Source organism: Gopherus flavomarginatus, chromosome 18 (genome assembly GCF_025201925.1).
Source record: "Gopherus flavomarginatus isolate rGopFla2 chromosome 18, rGopFla2.mat.asm, whole genome shotgun sequence".
In the NCBI taxonomy this organism is placed as follows: Eukaryota; Metazoa; Chordata; order Testudines; family Testudinidae; genus Gopherus; species Gopherus flavomarginatus.
Window position 1 is genome coordinate 18790403 of NC_066634.1, and position 18076 is coordinate 18808478.

The 18076-nt window shown below is 47.6% G+C and overlaps 1 protein-coding gene across 1 annotated transcript in view; it reads left to right on the forward strand.

Moving 5' to 3' along the window:
• PPP1R37 (protein phosphatase 1 regulatory subunit 37) overlaps nt 1–16749 on the forward strand; it is a 158503-nt gene extending 141754 nt beyond the window's left edge. Inside the window, exon 13 of the mRNA XM_050927774.1 lies at nt 10338–16749. The gene's annotated coding sequence lies outside the window, so the exon portion shown is untranslated. The remainder of the gene's footprint in view (nt 1–10337) is intronic.
• The last annotated feature ends 1327 nt before the right edge of the window (nt 16750–18076 follow it).

The window sequence follows — 18076 nt, forward strand, 5'->3', positions numbered from 1 at the left end:
TTGAAAACCACTCTTCTGTGGCATGGACAACCTTTCACAGACCCCTCAGACGTAGTCTGAGGACCCAAGGGGTCCATGGACTATACGTTGAAAACCACTGATTTATATACATACGTTTCAAAAACTATGTTACCGTTGTCATCCACTCATAACTTCGGTAGGCGGAGAAGCTATACAGGTCTGTGTGGTGGAGAGAGGATATATTAGTGGATAGGTGCAGGCCCAAAGAGCTCTCCAGTCTGAGCAAACAGTGGTACAGACGGAGTGGAACATCTATTTCATCTTCACGAGGCGGTGGCCTATCCTGGTCTCGTTCACTGGCATTGTCCAGATGATATGACTTACCCTGGCTGAGCATTAGATCATCTAATTTGACACCTGTATATCACAGGCCATTAAATTTAACCCAGATATTTAGCCCAAAGTATTTCAGTTCTCAGGAGACTATGTTGATGTGTGCCACAGGAAGAGAGCAGAAAAGATCAAGGTGCCACCAATGCCCGAGGGCCCTGCAATAGCAGGGAATTGATTAGGTAAGATGTGGTCAGATGATCTCAGCAGGCAATTCACTGCAAAGAAAGGCGAAAAAACCCCAAGATCCCTGCCAATCTGACCTGGGCCACAGTCTGTTGATCGGTATGACCCTGAGCGTGTGAGCAAGGCACCCCAGCCAGGAATTTAGAAGAGAATTATCTGTACCACCTCAGAGCACTGGTCCACCCCAACTGGTGTCCCATCTCCAGCCATGGCCAATCTCTGATGTTTCAGAGGAAGGTGGGAAAAAACCCAGCAAACCCCACTGAGAATACATCTAGCCAATTGTGCATTAGGGGAAAAAATGGTGGAGGAATCATACAAGTATAGGTCTGGAAGGAATCTCCAGATGTCATCTAATCCACCCGCCTGTGCTGAGGCAAGACCAAGTAAACCTAAGCCATCCCTGACAGATGTTTTGTCTAACCTGTTCTTAAAAACCTTCAATAACGGATTCCACAGCCTCCCTTGGTAACCTATTCCAGTACTTAACTATTGTAACATATCTTAACATACACCTCTACTCCAATATAACACGAATTCGGATATAACGCGGTAAAGCAGTGCTCCAGGGAGGCAGAGCTGCGCATTCCAGCAGATCAAAGCAAGTTCAATATAAAGCGGTTTCACCTATAATGTGGTAAGATTTTTTTGGCTCCCAAGGAGAGCGTTATATCGGGGTAGAGGTGTATATGAAGATTATCAGGCCTTACCTCGGCCTTCTTTTCTCTTGACTAAGCATGCCCAGTTCTTCGTCAAGTGATTGTTCATGTCCGTTCAACTTAAGTGTGTGTGCTTGCCACATGCACCAGTGCTGGAAGTTTTTCCCTCAGCAGTATCTGTAGGGGACTGGCTCTGGCACCCCCTGGAGTGGCGCGCACATGCCGTGGTATATAAGGCACCGCTGGTTCCCCCCACCCTCAGTTCCTTCTTGCCGCCAGTGACAGTGCTGGAACTGTTGCTGCTTCAGTAAGTGCTCTAACTGCTCATTCATACAAACTAGTTATCTTCTGTTTTATACGGTTTATAGTTTTATATTGGTGTTGATAAATCCCTTAGCTATAGTTAGAGACTTTGTAGGTCCAAAACAGCACTTTGCCTTGGGACGGGGCATGCCCCAATCCCCAGGCTTTAAGCCCTGTGATCGCTGCAAGAGGCCTGTGCCCTTTAGTGATCCACACAGCAGTTGTCTGTGTTGCTTGGGCGAAGGACATATTAGTGAGAAGTTCAAAAGTTGCAAGTTCTTCAAGCCAAGGACTAAGAAGGAGTGTGATATTCGTTTAAGAGCGCTCATTATGGAGTCGGTCCTCACTCCGGCGCTGGAGCAATGCTCCGACTCGGCGCTGAGTACCGTGACCTCGGTGCGCAGTGCCCCACCAGAACCATCCATTAGCTGGCACCGATCCCCATCCGTGGCTCTGACCAAGAAGGCGGGACAAGGCTGGTTTCCAACATCCCCCAAGGGAAAGGATAAGACTGGGTGTGAGCAAGGTCTCAGGCCGGACAACTCTTCACCCATGTTGGGATCTGAGCCCAAGCTTTGGGGGAGCAATGTAGCCCAACCCGCTCCCCGCCGGCTACCCCCGATAGTGGAAGAGGCCTCTGTTAGCTTTGGGGGCTGTCCATGCTGGAGGCCCTGCAGGGAGTGCAGGAGAAAATTTCCCTCCTGGTGTCACCCACACCAGCTCCTGCAGTTCCCTGATCATGGGGTAAACCTGCATTCGGACTGCTTCGGTCCCCACCTCAGCAGCACCATTCCCCGTCATTGGGGATGTCCCGCCAGCACTCAGCGTCCCATAGCCACCATATGTCTGACCACGATAGGCAGACGCAGTGTAGTCCTATTCGGTCCCCAGACCTTGGGCAAGGGCAGAGAGGCTCGAGGCACAGCTCTCCGGCCACTGGGCACAGACCTTTGGAGGCAGACGTTCCCCCAGCAGGAGTACCGGTCCCGGCACCCAGTATCTCTGAGACTGCCGTACCACTCCAGGGACCCATCAAGGGATCAACGGTACCATTCTTCGCACTGTCACCGATCTCTAGGAGGGCATCACCATGTGTGGGTGCTTTCCGGCACCGAGCCTGTTCCTCATCCCAGTACTGCTCATCAAGCACGAGATGTAGATTTCCAGGCCTGGTCACCTGGGAGCGACTACTCAGAATCCAGCCCTGGTTCAGAGCGAGGTTCCCTGATGGTGGGACAATCTCTGGTATTGGCGGTACCAGCTTCGTTATCAGCACCGAAACCAGCCCCGTGGCCTCAGGCACAGTGGCCGATGCCATGGTACCCACTGAACCCAAGGGGGTTCACACAGTCGAGTAGTCCAAGTTGTTAACCACAGGGAGCGACAGGGTCAACCCAGGCAGGCAAGCGCTTGTTTTGAGGGTATTCCCCAGGGCAACATACCGGACTGTTCCCAGGATTCTCCCTCCCTTATTTTTCCAGCAGCCTTTCTCCTTTCCTCCCTGTGTGGGCATCTATAACATCGGACCGATGGGTCCTCAGTACGGTGGTGCAGGGTTACATCCTTCCGTTGCTTTCTGCCCCTCCTTCCCAGCCCCTTTCTCTGTCCCTCTTCAGGGACCCGTCTCACGAGAGTCTCCTTGAGCAGGCGGTAGAGAGGTTACTGCAGCTAGGTATGGTGGAGATCGTTCCTCTAGAGTTCAGGAACAAGGGGTTCTATTCCCTCTATTTTTTAATCCCAAAGGCCAAGGGTGGTCTACAATCTATTCTGGACCTGCAAGACCTGAAGCACTTCCTAGCAAAGTTAAAGTTCCGCACTGTCTCCCTGGCCTCCATCATCCCCTCCCTGGATCCGGGAGACTAGTGTGCTGCCCTCGATCTGAAAGATGCGTACTTTCACATCGCCATCTTTGAGGGACACAGACACTTCCTCCAGTTTATGGTAGGTCTCAACCACTATCAATTTGTAGTCCTCCCATTTGGTCTAGCAACAGCACCAGGGATATTTACCAAGTGCATGTCGGTGGTGGCTGCCTACCTCAGACGGCGGCGTGTCTAGATCTACCCATACCTCAACAACTGGCTAGTCAATGGCAGAGCCAGGTCCAAAGGGATGTGATGATGCTGTTAGCCACTTACCGTCGCCTCGGCCTGATGGTGAATGACAAAAAATCCACGTTAGTTTCAGTGCAGAAGATAGAGTTTGTCGAAGCGGTGCTCGACTTGACCTGCCCCAGGGCTTTCTGCTGCTGGAGAGATTCAAGGCACTGATGGACCTCATCGCAGAAGTGTCTGTGTTTCTCCTGACCACGGTCAGGGTTTGCCTGTGCCTACTAGGTTGCATGTCAGCGTATACATATGTGGTGCGCCATGCCAGGCTCCGAATGCGACCCCTGCAGCAGTGGTTGGCGAGGGTCTACTCCCAGTCCAGGGACTACCTGGAGAAGGTCATCACCATCCCCATGACGGTACTTACCTTGCTGTGATGGTGGACCGACCCCAGGAAAATCCTGGAAGGAGTTCCCTTCGTCAGCACTCGGACCTCGGCTGTGGGGGCACACCTCAGCACCCTCCAGACCCGAAGTATGTGGATCCCCTAGGAATCAATGCCACACACAGACGTCAGAGAGATCAGGGCGGTGTGCAGAGCAAGCACGGTTTTCCTGCCTCACCTGTTGGGCAGAGTGGGCAGAGTCCTCATGGACAACACAATCTTGATGCAACAAAGAGTCCTGTGGCACCTTATAGACTAACAGAAGTTTTGGAGCATGAGTTTTCGTGGGTGAATACCCACTTCGTCGGATGCAAGGCACTGCATTTAGCTGTATGGAATGGAAATCCATCAACCACATGAAGAAACTTGTTGTTAGTCTATAAGGTGCCACAGGACTCTGCTGCTTTTACAGATCCAGACTAACACGGCTACCCCTCTGATACTTGACAATCTTGATGTTCTACATCAACAGGCAAGGCGGAGCATGATCCTCAGTCCTCCGTCAAAAAGTCCTCCATCTCTGGGACTTCTGCATCAACCATGGAATCCATCTAAAGCATGTCGCCTTCTGGTGCCAGAAACATGCTAGCAGATCACCTAAGCAGGGATTTTTTCTCTCACCGTGAGTGGGTACTCTACCTGGATGTTGCTGGCATAATCTTCCAGAGGTGGGAAACTCCCCAAGTGGATTTGTTCACCAGCAGGCAGAACAGGCAGTGCCACAGGTTTTGCTCCACACAGGATCTGGGCAAGGGCTCCCTCTCCGACGCCTTCTTCCTGCCTTGGGTAGGAAGCCTAATGTATGCGTTCCCTCCAATTCCGCTCATCAGCAAGGTCCTAGCGAAAATTAAGAGGGACAAGGCACAGGTTATCATGATAGCCCCAGCATGGCCTCACCAGCACTGGTTTGGAACGCTATCAAGCTTGTCAGCAATCGCTCCCTGGCCCCTGCCAAACCGACCGGACCTGCTGTAACAGGATCACAGCCGACTCTTGCATCCCGACCTTGCATCCCTCAACCTCACACCGTGGATACTGTTTGGCTGAACCCAGATGAACGAGCCTGTTCAGAAGGGGTCCAGCGGCTGAACGGGGCATCTCCCCATCAGATTCTTTGGTGCAGTCGATCTTGGACTACCTGCTTCATTTAAGGAACCAGGGCCTGGCACACTTCTCTATTAAGGTGCATCTGGCGGCCATTTCGGCCTTTCATCTGCCAATCCAGGGGCATACTGTGTTCTCTCATGACAACAGTCATGTTCCTTAGAGGAGACTCTTTCCTCAAGTCCAGTCCCCAGCCCCTCAGTGGGATCTCAGCTTGGTTCTGTCCAGGCTCACAGGCCTGCCCTTTGAACCTTTGGTCTTATGCTCCCTGTCTCACCTATCATGGAAGGTAGCTTTCCTGATGGTGGTGATGTCACTGAGGCGAATCTCTGAGCTGCGAGCCCTGACCTCAGAACCACTGTACACAGTCTTCTGTAAGGACAAGGACCAGCTCCATCCCCACCCAGCCTTCCTTCCCAAGGTGATGTCCACTTTCCACATGAGCCTGGACATCTTCCTTCCAGTCTTTTGCCTTAAGCCCCATGAGACTAGTGAAGAGAGGCACCTTCATGCTTTGGATGTAAGAAGGGCTGTGGCTTTCTACCTAATCAGACAAAGCCTTTCCATAAGTCAGCTCAGCTTTTCATCTCTACAGCTGATAGGATGAAGCACCTCCTAGTGTCCACACATAGGATTTCTAAGTGGATCACCTCTTGCATTCAGATCTGCTTCAAGTTGGCAGGAGTCCCTTTGCCCCCAATCGTCAGAGCCCACTCAACCAGAACACAGGCATCTTCGGTGGCCTTCCTGGCAACTTCCTGATCCAGGACATCAGTCGAGCCATGACGTGGTCCTCAGTGCCCACATTCACGGCCCACTACGCCATCACTTAGCAGGCCAGGGACGGTGCTGGGTTCAGCAAAACTGTGTTGCAATCTATGTGTATGTGAACTCCTACCCACCTCCGAGGGGACTGCTTGGGAGTCACCGAAGTTAAATGGACATGAGCAATCATTTGAAGAAGAGACCCTTTCTGTAACTGGTGTTGTTTTGAGATGTGTTGCTCATGTCCATTCCACAACCCATCGTCCTTCCCCACTGTCAGAGTTTCTGGCAAGAAGGAGCTGAGGGTGGGGGGAACTGGTGGCACTCTATATACCGTGACATGTGTGCACCACTCCAGGGGCCACCGGCGCCGGTCCCCTATGGATACTGCTGAGGGAAAAACTTCCAGCATCGGTGCATGTGGCAAGCACACACACCTAAGCTGAATGGACATGAGCAACCCATCTCGAAGAACACCAGTTACAGAAAAGGGAACTGTCTTTTACTTTCCTCAATGGTCAGACTTTCTAAACCTTTTATCATTTTTGTTTCTCTCTTCTGGACTCTCTCCAGTTTGTCCATGTCTTTCTTAAAGTGTGTTGCCCAAACCTGGACACTGTACTCCTGCTGAGGTCTCACCAGGTAGAGAGGAACAGTTACCGCCATGAGACATTCCCATTAATAATCCCAAACTGATAATAGCCTTTTTTGCAATTGGATCACATTGCTAGCTCATGTTCAATTTGTGATCTGCTATAACCCACAGATCGTTTTCAGCAGTACGACCACCTCGCTGTTTTTCCCATTTTGTCGTTGTGCATTTTTTTCCTTCCTAAGCATTGTCTTTTGCACTTGTTTTTATGGAATTTCATCTTGTTGATTTCAGACCAATTCTCTAATTTGTCTGTCATTTTGAATTCGAATCCTGTCCTCTGAAGTGTTTGCAAACCCCTTCCAGTTTGCTGTCATCATTAGATTTTATAAGCATGCGCTCCACTCCATTAGCCAAGTCATTCATGAAAATGCTGAATAGTACCTTGCCTAGGACAGACCCTCTGGGGGCAGGACATCAGTAGATATGTCCTCCGACTTTGGCAGTGAACTACACTTTGATTATGGCCTATTCACCAGTTGTGCACCATCTTTTAGTAATTTCATCTAGACCACATTTCCTTAGTTTGCTTATGAGAATGTAATATGGCACCATATCAGAAGTCTTACTGAAAATCAAATTGTCATGTCTGCTGCTTTCCACCTATCCACTAGACCATTAACCTTGTCAAAGGAGGAAATTGGGTTGATCTGGCATGATTTATGCTTGACAAATTCACTTTGGCTATTACTTATCACCCTATTATCCTTAATTGCTTATAAATTGTTTAATAATGTGTCCCCATATCTTTTCGAATATCAGAGCTAGACTGACAGGTCTGTAGTTATTCTCCGTTTTAAAGACAGGTACTGTTTGCTCTTCCCTAGTCCTCTGGGACCTCTCATGTCCTCCTCACCCTGAATGGGCATCGGGGTGGTTATTCCACTCCCAGAGCTACGGAGCCCTTCCAGTGCTCTCTTTATGGTAGTGGAACCACTGGATGCTAATCCACCTGACAGTAAGATGGTATCATGGATACACAGGATCTGTGCTGTGCCCTAGCCTTTAAGCAATCCCTCGGTGGTTCTCCTTCAGTGTGGCAGACCCTCAAGGGGTCCCAATCTTCCTTAAGGGCTGGCCCTATGCCTCTGAGACGTGAGTCTCTGGGCTCCAGCTCTCCTGCTTCTCACCCTGAGTTCTGCTCAGCAAGTTCCACTGTGGTAGTCTCCTATTCTGAGACTTGTGTCCTCTTCTGGGACCAATGCACCTCTCCAGGTATTTGCAGGGACCCCAGGCAGCCTTTTCAAAACAACTGGCATACGGCATCGGAAAGTCCTTAAGTTAGCAGAGAGAAGTACAGGCTAAAACAGAGTTCAGACAGGCCAACATCACAACTCTGTCCAGCCAAGCTGCTCTAGAATCCATTTTGACTCACTCTTTCTGTCAGTCAGTCCCAAGGGAGTCCCTCCAAAGGCCAGCTCCTAACACAGCCACCTGACACTTTTCGGTCCATTGTTATCTTTCTGCAGGATCCCTGCTGAGTTCGAAGGTTCTGTCTGCTGGAGATTCCCATTGTTAGGTATCAGTTATTCAGTCCTTAGGGTTCAGTTGTCTTTCCAGAGCCTCCATTGATATGATTTGGTTTCAGCCAGTCTGTAGCAACCCATTCATATCACCCCAGACAGTTACGTGATCCAAGCACCTCATGTCTGCTCTTCTACCTCAAGAACATTTTAATCCTTCTGCACTCACTGGGTAGCAATTCCTAGTCAAGTATGACACTTCTAATGTGAGAGACAAGGTGAGTGAAGTAATATCTTTTATTGGACCAACTTCTGTTGGTGAGAGAGACAACAGAAGTTGGTCCAATCAATATTATTTCACCCACCTTGTCTTTCTAATATCCTGGGACCAACATGGCTACAAGTACACTGCATACTTCCAAGCATATCAATTCCTAATAATATTACAGAAGATTTCCACTTTGTCACAGACGGCCTTGGAAGGGCCCAGCAATCTAGACCTTTTTGCTGGGCGCCCCCAGTTGTTTGATTCAGGTTGTGATGTTCTGAAGGACTAAGTGTGCTTCACATCTGCATCAAAGGTTTTATTAAAAAGAAAGTGTAGTTTTAACCTTGGTGGTTAGGAGCATGTGAGATTCCTGCATGATTTGTTATGTACTGCAGATTGGGACATCACTATAGGTGTTCCTTTAGAATATTATGCATGTGCTGTACACAGAAATAATGCATTTTAATAGTAGTTGCCCTTAAAAACTTTTCAAGAAGTTTAGTTACTAAATAACATTACTAGGATAACTGCCATACTCTGTAGGTATTTCCTATATTAAGTGGAAAAAATACTGCAAATGCTGAGATTTAGTTTATCTAGGTAAGTAATGATGATTAGTACAGTAGCTCCTCACTTAACATTGTAGTTATGTTCCTGAAAAATGCTACTTTAAGCCAAACAATGTTAAGCAAATCCAATTTCCCCATGAGAATTACGTAAATAGGGGGGCTTAGGTTCCAGGGAATTCTTTTTCTCCAGACAAAAACTTTATATATATATATACACGTACACATGCACACTATAAGTTTTAAACAGGTTAATACTGTAGACAGCAATGGTGATTGTGAAGCTTGGCTGAGGTGGTGAAGTCAGAGGGTGGAAGAGGGTGGGATATTTCCCAGGGAATGCCTTACTGCTAAATGATGAACTAGCACTTGGCTGAGCACTCAAGAGTCAACAAATTGTTGTTAATGTAGCCTCACAGTCTACAAGGCAGCAGGAATGGAGGGAAGGGAGACAGCATGGTAGAGAGAGACAGAGACATACACCCTGTGTGGGAGAGAGATGCGCATTGCCCCTTTACATATGCTGACCCCACTCTAAGTACATTGCCCTTTTAAGTAGATTAGCAAATTGAGACAGCAGCTGCTGCCAGCACGCTCCCTCTGTCCTGAGCTGTCGTGTCTCTCCCACCGACCTCCGCTCTATAGAGATGATGTAAAGAAGCAGGGGGCAGGAGCAGAGGGGAGGGGGACACCCTGACATTAGCACCCTTTCCCCCCGCCATCTCCCCGCACTGCAAGCAGGAGGCTCACAGGAGCAGCTCCAAGGCAGAGGGCAGGAGCAACACAGGGCAGTGCGGGGAGGGACAGCTGAACAATTGCACACAGGGTACTTAGGGGAACAGGGAGCTAATAGGGGCTAGTGGGGCTGCCGGTCCACTCTGATTCCAAGCGCCCACCAGCTAGCTCCAACAGGCTGCTCTTTCTGCAAGCAGTAAACAAAGCAGGCGGCTATCAAACAACATTATAAGGGAGCATTGCGCAACTTTAAACGGACCATGTTCTCTGATTGATCAGCAATGAAACGACGTTAACCAGGACGATGTTAAGTGAGGAGTTACTGTACTGTATTTTGAAGTCTGTGTTTTATGATGTTTTCTTAAGAGGAGCTGTGCTCCAAGTTACTGTGTATCTGATTTTAAATAAAATTTAAAGGGAAATGTAGGGTACCTAGTTGGGTGTCAGTTATTATTGAAATAGATCTTGAGAGCAGGTATTATTAAACTCTTGTGGTAGATGTAGTCGCCTTAGGCAAAGAGACTGGGAGCTGTTCCAACTCCATTCTGTGGTTTGATATAAGTTAGGATAAAAGAACAAGGAAAACAAATCTTCCTGTCTCAGCCGCTGACTGCTGGAGTTAGCAGCACGCTGTCTCTATAGGGTTGGCTAGTCTATAGCTGTGAGTGATGGAGATTTTTGCGGCTTTCTCAGGAGAATCTGGTGCTGAGCACTGTACAAGAGAGGCCACGAGCCTGCTGATCCTGTCTGGCAATTCCTGTGATGTCTGACTTTGTGTGTGTTCTCTCACAGCTCCTCTGGGTCGAGCTCCGTTGAGCTGAAACTGTCTTGAGACATGCCTGTGACATCCCTTTCCACTCCATGTGATTCAGAAGAACCTTGGTCTGCAGTGCAGAGGTTATTCTTTTTCAAACCATATCAGTGCTATTTCCTGCCCTAGACACTTTTCCCCACATTCTTGACTCTGCCCTATAAGGAAGGACTCGGCTATTCTCAAGATGATTCAGGAAGGGAAGGAGAACAGAGAGAAAATCTTACCAAAAGAGTGATTTCCCTACCTGATTCCAAGGTGAGCTCTGGCACCTGATGGAAATGGCACTACTTTCTGACCTTCTCTAGACACTACCTGATGCATTTGCATTTTTCTTTCTCTATTTCTCTGGAATTACCACTGTTACTGAGTAATTTGTAAGGAGAAGATCTCCTCAATCCTGGAGAATGGGCATTGGACTGAAATATTCTACAATTCAAATGGGAGATTAAAAACCCAGAACCTCATGGTTCAGGCCTGGAATTGCTTTCCACGCACTACAAGTGTCCCAGGTCTCTGAAGGCTAGTTTAAGAAAACTGTTTTCTAACATGGAAACCTGCTAGCAGAATGGTTGCACATGATTGTGTCCCTGGGAAGCGTGGCCCTGACAAGCTGTAGTCACTTGTTGAGACTTGCATTGCCAGACAAGCTGTCCAGGACAGGCTGCATCCACAGCCACAATGGTTATTTATTTTAAATTCCTTTTTTAGGTATATATTTATCATGAGCTTCAAAGTACTGAACAGGATTTAACTTAGAAAACAATGTAGAATTACTTTTAGTCTAACCTGCAGCCTTTTTGGAACTTTACTCCTGGTTTGCAGAACTCTGCCAAAAAGCACCATCAAAAATACCTTCCCTTGCAAATCCTACACAGAACACCACACTGACATAACTAGCCGGCGTGCTTGTGTGCACACAAACACACGTTTGTGAGATCCACATTTCAGGGGGCTCCCTGCCTGTGATGCGTTCAAGAGGCAGAGCTAATACCCTTGAGGATCAGGTGAAATTCCTTACATCGTTGTGTGTCTCTTAGGGGAGAAGGAATCATCATGGCTGAGTCTGTTCTAGTTTCCTAACTTTATAAGCTTCAAACAGAAGGACAAATTACCCCCTTTAGCAAAGTTTTCTCAAAGCCATATATTACAGAACTGACGGCGTGAGAGAGAGAGGGCGGAATGGGGCTGACTCAGTCATCTCCATTTGGGAGCTCATCCAGCAGTCTAATACTGAGCCAGAGGCAAATATGCAGTAGAAGTAGTTGGATCCTCTACATTTTATTACATTAAAGGAAGTCTAGGATCACCTGGTTTGTTTAAGTTACTGCCCTCCTTCTGTTCCGGATTTTCCAACTCCTTTTGTATTTGGCTGAGGAAAGATTCAGGGGACATGTTACACCATTAAAGATGAACAGGAATTTGACTTTCCATGATTGTGTAAGTAGCTTTCATATAGCTGGTCAGCGGGCCTTCTGATTCAGTGTAAAATCTTGCTTTAGAGAATATGTGCCCCTTTTACCAAAGGTTTTTCGGGATGAATTTTCAATTCTGCATTGGAACGTGCTCCATTCCATAAATTGTGCTTAATACGGAGAATCCCAGAGGCTGTCACACCTTTGATAGGATGAATATACCATTAGAGGTGCCTTTCCTTTATTCTTCTTGCCGAGGGAAGGAATCTGGTTGCTCTGGAAAAGATGTTCAGTTTTCTCAGGGAGGGTTCTCTCTCAGTGTCCCAGGACTTGTGAGATTCTGCTGGCCGAGCACTCTGGTATCGAGAGTGTGGAATGGGTCATTGTTTTAGGCTGCAAAGTCCCACTGCAACATACCACACCCTGCACAAAGCATGACACCCAAAGAGGCCCTTATTCCGAAGGCACTATTACAATGAAAACCAGAATTTCCAGAGTGCAAATCCAAATGAATGGAATGCCTGCCCTGTACCCACAGCCAGAGAGAGGAGCTGGCCTGTTGGGGAGGAACCAGCAGTTCTAAGGCAGCACTGAGGTGTTGGGCAGAAGGCTTCAATATAGCACATGCAAGAGGAACAGTCAAGGAAGGAAAACAAAATTATGCAGCAAACCATTTTTTATTGTGTAGCAAGGCCTGTTAGCGTAAAGTCTGAATGATGTGGGTCATAAGAGATTGAACCATCTTTATCCTTGAGTTGGAGAGGAAGGAAGACTTGGTAGGTTAAATTAGGTCTTGAACTACCATTTTGGTTCAAATCCACGAGGAATGGCAGAGAGACCCTCCCACTAGCCCCCAGAAATGGTTATCGGAAGAGAAATATTTCTGTATATGTGGATTACTGCTCTGCTATGAAGAGAAATCTCGGAAGGAAACTATGGTACTGATCTGTAATTTAACAAATTTATTGTATAAACTGACCAGAGAAACAGCTTAGAGAGGGGACTGTTGGGTAGAACTTAAGCTTTTTTTTATTTTTTATTTTTTCTTAAGTGCAATAAATCTATCAGGGAGCTGTGAGGGCACTTCATTGCATGGGAATCAAGGCTGGAGATGCAGAAATTTTAGCTCTTCATGCACTGAAACTGAATCACATTAGGAATTTGCTGCATTAACACTACATACAAAGGATGGTGATTTATTTGCTAATGTTTGTCATTTCTTTCTGTTGTGTATTTTTGTTAACACTGTTTTCTATTAAATGAAAACTGCATTCGTCACTGACTCCTCCTGTCTGTTTGGTACCTACAAATGACACTTGTTTTGTTCATGGCAAAGAAGAGAAGGTGAGATTTCACTAGAACTGAAGCAATATCCTTTCCAAAGGAACTCTGCAGAGCTAGCGCTACCATCCACTACCCTGGCGAAAAGAGCCATTAGGAAAACCGGACAGTGGTTTGAAGTTCTGCATGGTACCTATGGGTGCGAGCTTGATAGGACAGTCTCAGTCCAGTGGTCCAGCCTCTGAAATGCTTCTGTCCTCTCCCAGATATTCATGTTCAGAATCTGTTTGCCCTTTTGTTTTTCACTTTGATGAGTAAAATACCTGTCAGGCAAACCCCTGTAAAGCTACATGAGGATCATCAGTGGGGTTTTCAGAAGCACCGAAATGAGCTCAGAGCACAAGTCTCATTGGCTGTCACTAGAGTTGGTGCCCCTAAGGCTCTTAGATGCTCCCCACCCAGGGAGCTGGCTTCTTGGAAGAGATGAGTGAGATCCTAAAGCGGGTAAAGACCGCTGTCTGTGGGCTCAGGGTATTTGCCCATCTTTGGGAGTCCCATTTGCAGTCTGTGGGGAAGTTGGCAATGATCTTCTTGAGATCTTGTTACTCAGTGTTAATGAATTATTTGTGCAAGAGAAATGTTAAAATATTACAGGTCACAAAAATGAGATTTTAGCAAATATTAGTGGTTTATGAGAAGAACCAGCTGTCAGATAGTGAGGCCTAAGCTCATGATGATGGTGACCATGCAATTCTAGGCAATACCCTGCTGTACATGTGACAGGAAATTGAGCTTCATCTAAAACATGTTTTGTGGTACGCATTTCTTCTCCTCCGTATGCTGCTCTGACATGGCTTTGTCCTTGTGTGTAAGCTTAATGCTGACAGCAGCTACATACCCTCCAGTCTGCTTCAGAAAGTTCTGCCTTACAACCAGTTATAGAAACAGGTTTATTGTGTGTTCTCTGTATTCTGCCGTGAATGCAGGGCTGGATTTTCCAGCATGGGGTACTGATTCGAGGAGCTCAGTGTGTGTCACCCAGTATGAAGAAGGCAGAACCGGGCAGCCCAGTGGCTGTTTGTAGCTATTGCTTCTCCACAGGAAGCAGCAGACAAGTCCGTATGCAAATCAGGTGTGCTTAATTGGGAGACTCCTACTGCAAAGCTGCAGCCTTCATATCTCATTTGTAGCTTAGATTTAGTATCCACAGGAACATCTGAAGCGACTCCTGAGTTCATGGAGCCAGCAGTTACGGTGCATCTTTCCCTGTACCTGGAAAACCAACACAAATTAGGCTGTTTTGCCAAAGAAACTGTCCTCTGGCATTTGACCCAGTTAGGTATGCTCAGCAGTCTACACACAGGGAGACAGCCCATAAAAAATTCAGCACCAGTCAAGGCTGAGAAGCATTTGCCCCAGTGCCTCTCAGTACTACCCCTGAATGAAGTTGTTTTCAATCATTTCCTTTTGAAAGGAATAAAATCTATCATTCATGTTACATAAAACTAGGACCCCAAGATTCCTAGTAGACCTATCCTGAGACTTATTGCCATGTCTCTCTTACCGCTTTCTCATTTATGCTCTTCTCCAAGGAACTTCTTTGAGAGATTTCTCTTTGCTTTGAGCCTTGACTATCTGGCCTACTGTCATTTGTAAATCTAAGGTGAATAAACAGGAATAACTGCTAAGGATAGCAGCAGATTTAAAGCACAGAAATCTAGATTCAGTAGTTAAGAATAAGGATCTGAGTTGAAACCTCTGCTCAGCCTTCTGGCAGGTGTTTTCACTGCTGTATTTCTTGAAGCAGCGCAGAACCCAGTCTGGCACATCAGAAGGTCTAACTGCCCTTGAACACAGCATATGCATCTCCTGTTAATGTTACCTGATGTGCGCTGAAATGAGGCCATGACATGTCAGTCATACTGTAGACATCGTATTAGAAACTTTTTGCAGGTGTCTTACAGGGCATGTGCAGCAGCTGCTTTTCAAAACTTCAGTGTCCCTCTGGGACTCTTTAAAATGGTAAAATCATCTTGTCTGGTGTCATATTTCTGAAACGACCTTGATGTATATTGCAAAGCAGTCTGCGGCGGTGGGAAAACTGCCTTGTGTGTTCTTGGATCTTAGATGTGACCTTGTGTGATGTGATATTTTAAACCCCCAGATATGGGAACGCTGACCGGATTGTTGATGCTGAAACCGTTGCACTCTCTCTTCTGCACACAGGGGCGGCTCTGTGTATTTTGTCGCCCCGAGCACGGCAGTCAGGCAGTTTTCGGCGGCGTGCCTGCGGGAGGTCCACTGGTAACGTGGATTTGGCGGCATGCCTGCTGGAGGTCCACCGGTCCTGCGCCTTTGGCGTACCTGCCGCTGAATTGCCGCTGAAACCACAGGACCAGCAGACCTCCTGCAGGCGCACCGACGAAGGCAGCCTGACTGCCACCCTCACAGCGACCGGCAGGCCGCCTCCCGCGGCTCGCCGCCCCAGGCACGTGCTTGGTGCACTGGTACCTGGAGCCACCCCTGGAACTTTGGGTAGAGTTGGGATCTCTCTATCTTAGCGATGCTTCCTTCAGAAGCTGAATTTTCAGATGTGGGATCCTAAAGTTAGGCATCTGAATCCATGCTGGGAACCTAATGTAAACATGGACCGATTAGCTTCCATTGACTTGAGTGGAAGTTGAGGCCCTCTGAAAAGCAGGGCACTCTTACTTAGCTGCTTCACTTCAGACACAAGTCTGAAAATACTGGATGTTGAGCCCAGTCCTGAAAGGCACTGAATGCCTCCTGCAAGGTCCACACAATACCTGACTTCCCCTTGGAGTCTGGAGTTAAGTGGGCCCAGCACCATCCAGGGTCATCCCTCCTAGATCCTTCCCACGCCTCATCACGCTCTTCTACTCCTGCTGCTTGTCAGTGTGGAAAGTAGAGATCTTACTAGAAGATGCCTTGATTTTAAACGGAAAGGACTTCATCAAAAGAACAAATCTAGTGGGGCACCAAGAGCTACCAGGGCGTGTCTCAGACTTCCATCAGGTGGACACATTTCTGCCCTTTCAGTCAGTCTGAAAATGAGAACAGGAAAATAAATGGATTTATCTGAGCCTGCCAGGGTGCACTGTGCCATGGACAAATAGACTGTTACATTTTACCCTGGGAAAAGGTTCTATGTAACACTGCTGTAAAAGTGAGAGGGGCCACAGCCTGTATCAGCAGCCCTGATAATGCAGCAGCTTGGGGTTCAGCAAAGAAATCACACCTGCTGAAGCCTTCCATCTTTTATAACCAAGCAAATAAGAGGATTCATGACACTGAACTTTCAGCTAACCAGCTACTCTTCTTCTGTGCTTAGAACTCCAACTGAATGGTAGTGTTACCTCTGCCCAAAGCCTGGTAGCAAAGAGATTTGCTCCTGATCCACCTCCTTTCTCTCTGACCAATTGCCTCACGTGGATGGTTTTTAGGTACCAAAAGACTTGGAAAAACCATGTAACCTGCCTTTAACTGAATGTTGACATCTCCTGTAAACCAGCACTTGGGTATTAAAGAGTTAATATATTTCATTTCTGTTTTATTAGGCTGGTATCGGGCCAGTACTTGCTTTGTTATCAAACCCTAGAGAACAATGATGTGTGTTTTACCGCATTTATGGATTTCTTGTAATATTCTTGGATGAAATAAAGGGTTTCCTAATTTAGTCTGGGATTGTCCATGGTCAATTCCCTTCTCACTTCCAGAAAGGACCACTTTGCAGGGCGACTGGCCCAGACTTTTAACATCCTCTCTTTCCTTTCCTCTCTTCACACATCTCTGCAATGAGATGCAGCTGGGGATCCCCACCACCCATGGCAAGAAAGAAGATAAGGAAATGGATGACAATCTCACTGCCCAGAGGTTATTTATACAGAGGGCAAGTCCTTCAAAAGCAAGAGAGAGGCTCTCGCTAATGCCCTTTTAGGGGGTGGACCAACATGCAGCCTTGGGGGGATATTGGTGCAACTGCTGTCACCCTCCTCCAGCAGAGCTCCAAACACTTCCTAAAGGCGAGGCTGTATCATCACCCCTATTTTACAACAGACAGGGACTGGCTTCCCCAAGGCCACACCAAGAGTTGTTGACAGAGCTAGATCCTGCCTCTTCTCCCCATCATGCTTAGGAGCCCCATCCCTCGGCACTCCATGGAAGGCACAGAGTGGGCTGCCAAGGTTGGTGCTACATCATAAAACGATCCATGTGCTGCACACGTAGGGGCTGGCCCCGTGACAGGCACAGCAGCCTCAGCTCGCTTTTGTAGTTCACGTGGATGGAGGGCAGTTGGGTAGGTCCCTGAAGAGAAATGTCTGTCTGTCTGTCTGCCCATGCAGAACCAGGCTCTAGCATTGTCCTGAATAGTTACACCCTCTACCATGTCTTTCTTGCAATGTAGGCACTTAGGATACGTCTACTCTACCCGCCAGATTGGTGGGTAGCAATCGATCTATTGGGGATTGATTTATCGCTTGTAGCGTAGACGCGATAAATCGATCCCCGATCGCTCTCCTGTCAACTCCTGAACTCCAGCTCAGCGAGAGGCGGGAGCAAAGTCAACGGGGGAGCCATGGCATGCTGCGAGGATGCGACGTAAGTAATTTTAATTCGATCTAAGATACGTCGACTTCAGCCAAGCTATTCTTGTAGCTGAAGTTGCGTATCTTAGCTCAACTCCCCCCCCCCACACACACACACAATGTAGACCAGACTTTAGGTAAGTGATGGTTTGATTTGCCTGAATGCTCTGGCTTCCCTTTCACCGCTAATTTGCACGTATTGTCCCTTAGACGGGTCACTGCGTACAGATCTGTGCAGGAAGAGGTTAGATCTGCCGCTGACTGTCTTGGTGTATCCAGCCCTGCCCTCCTGGGCACCCATAAATCAATGGGGGAACAAGGTATGCAGGACTTGACCTGAGGGCAAAGTCTCACGGACTGTGGTCGTGTGCTACTATTGGTGAGCTACTATTGGTGTTCCCTGTATTCTGGGGCCAT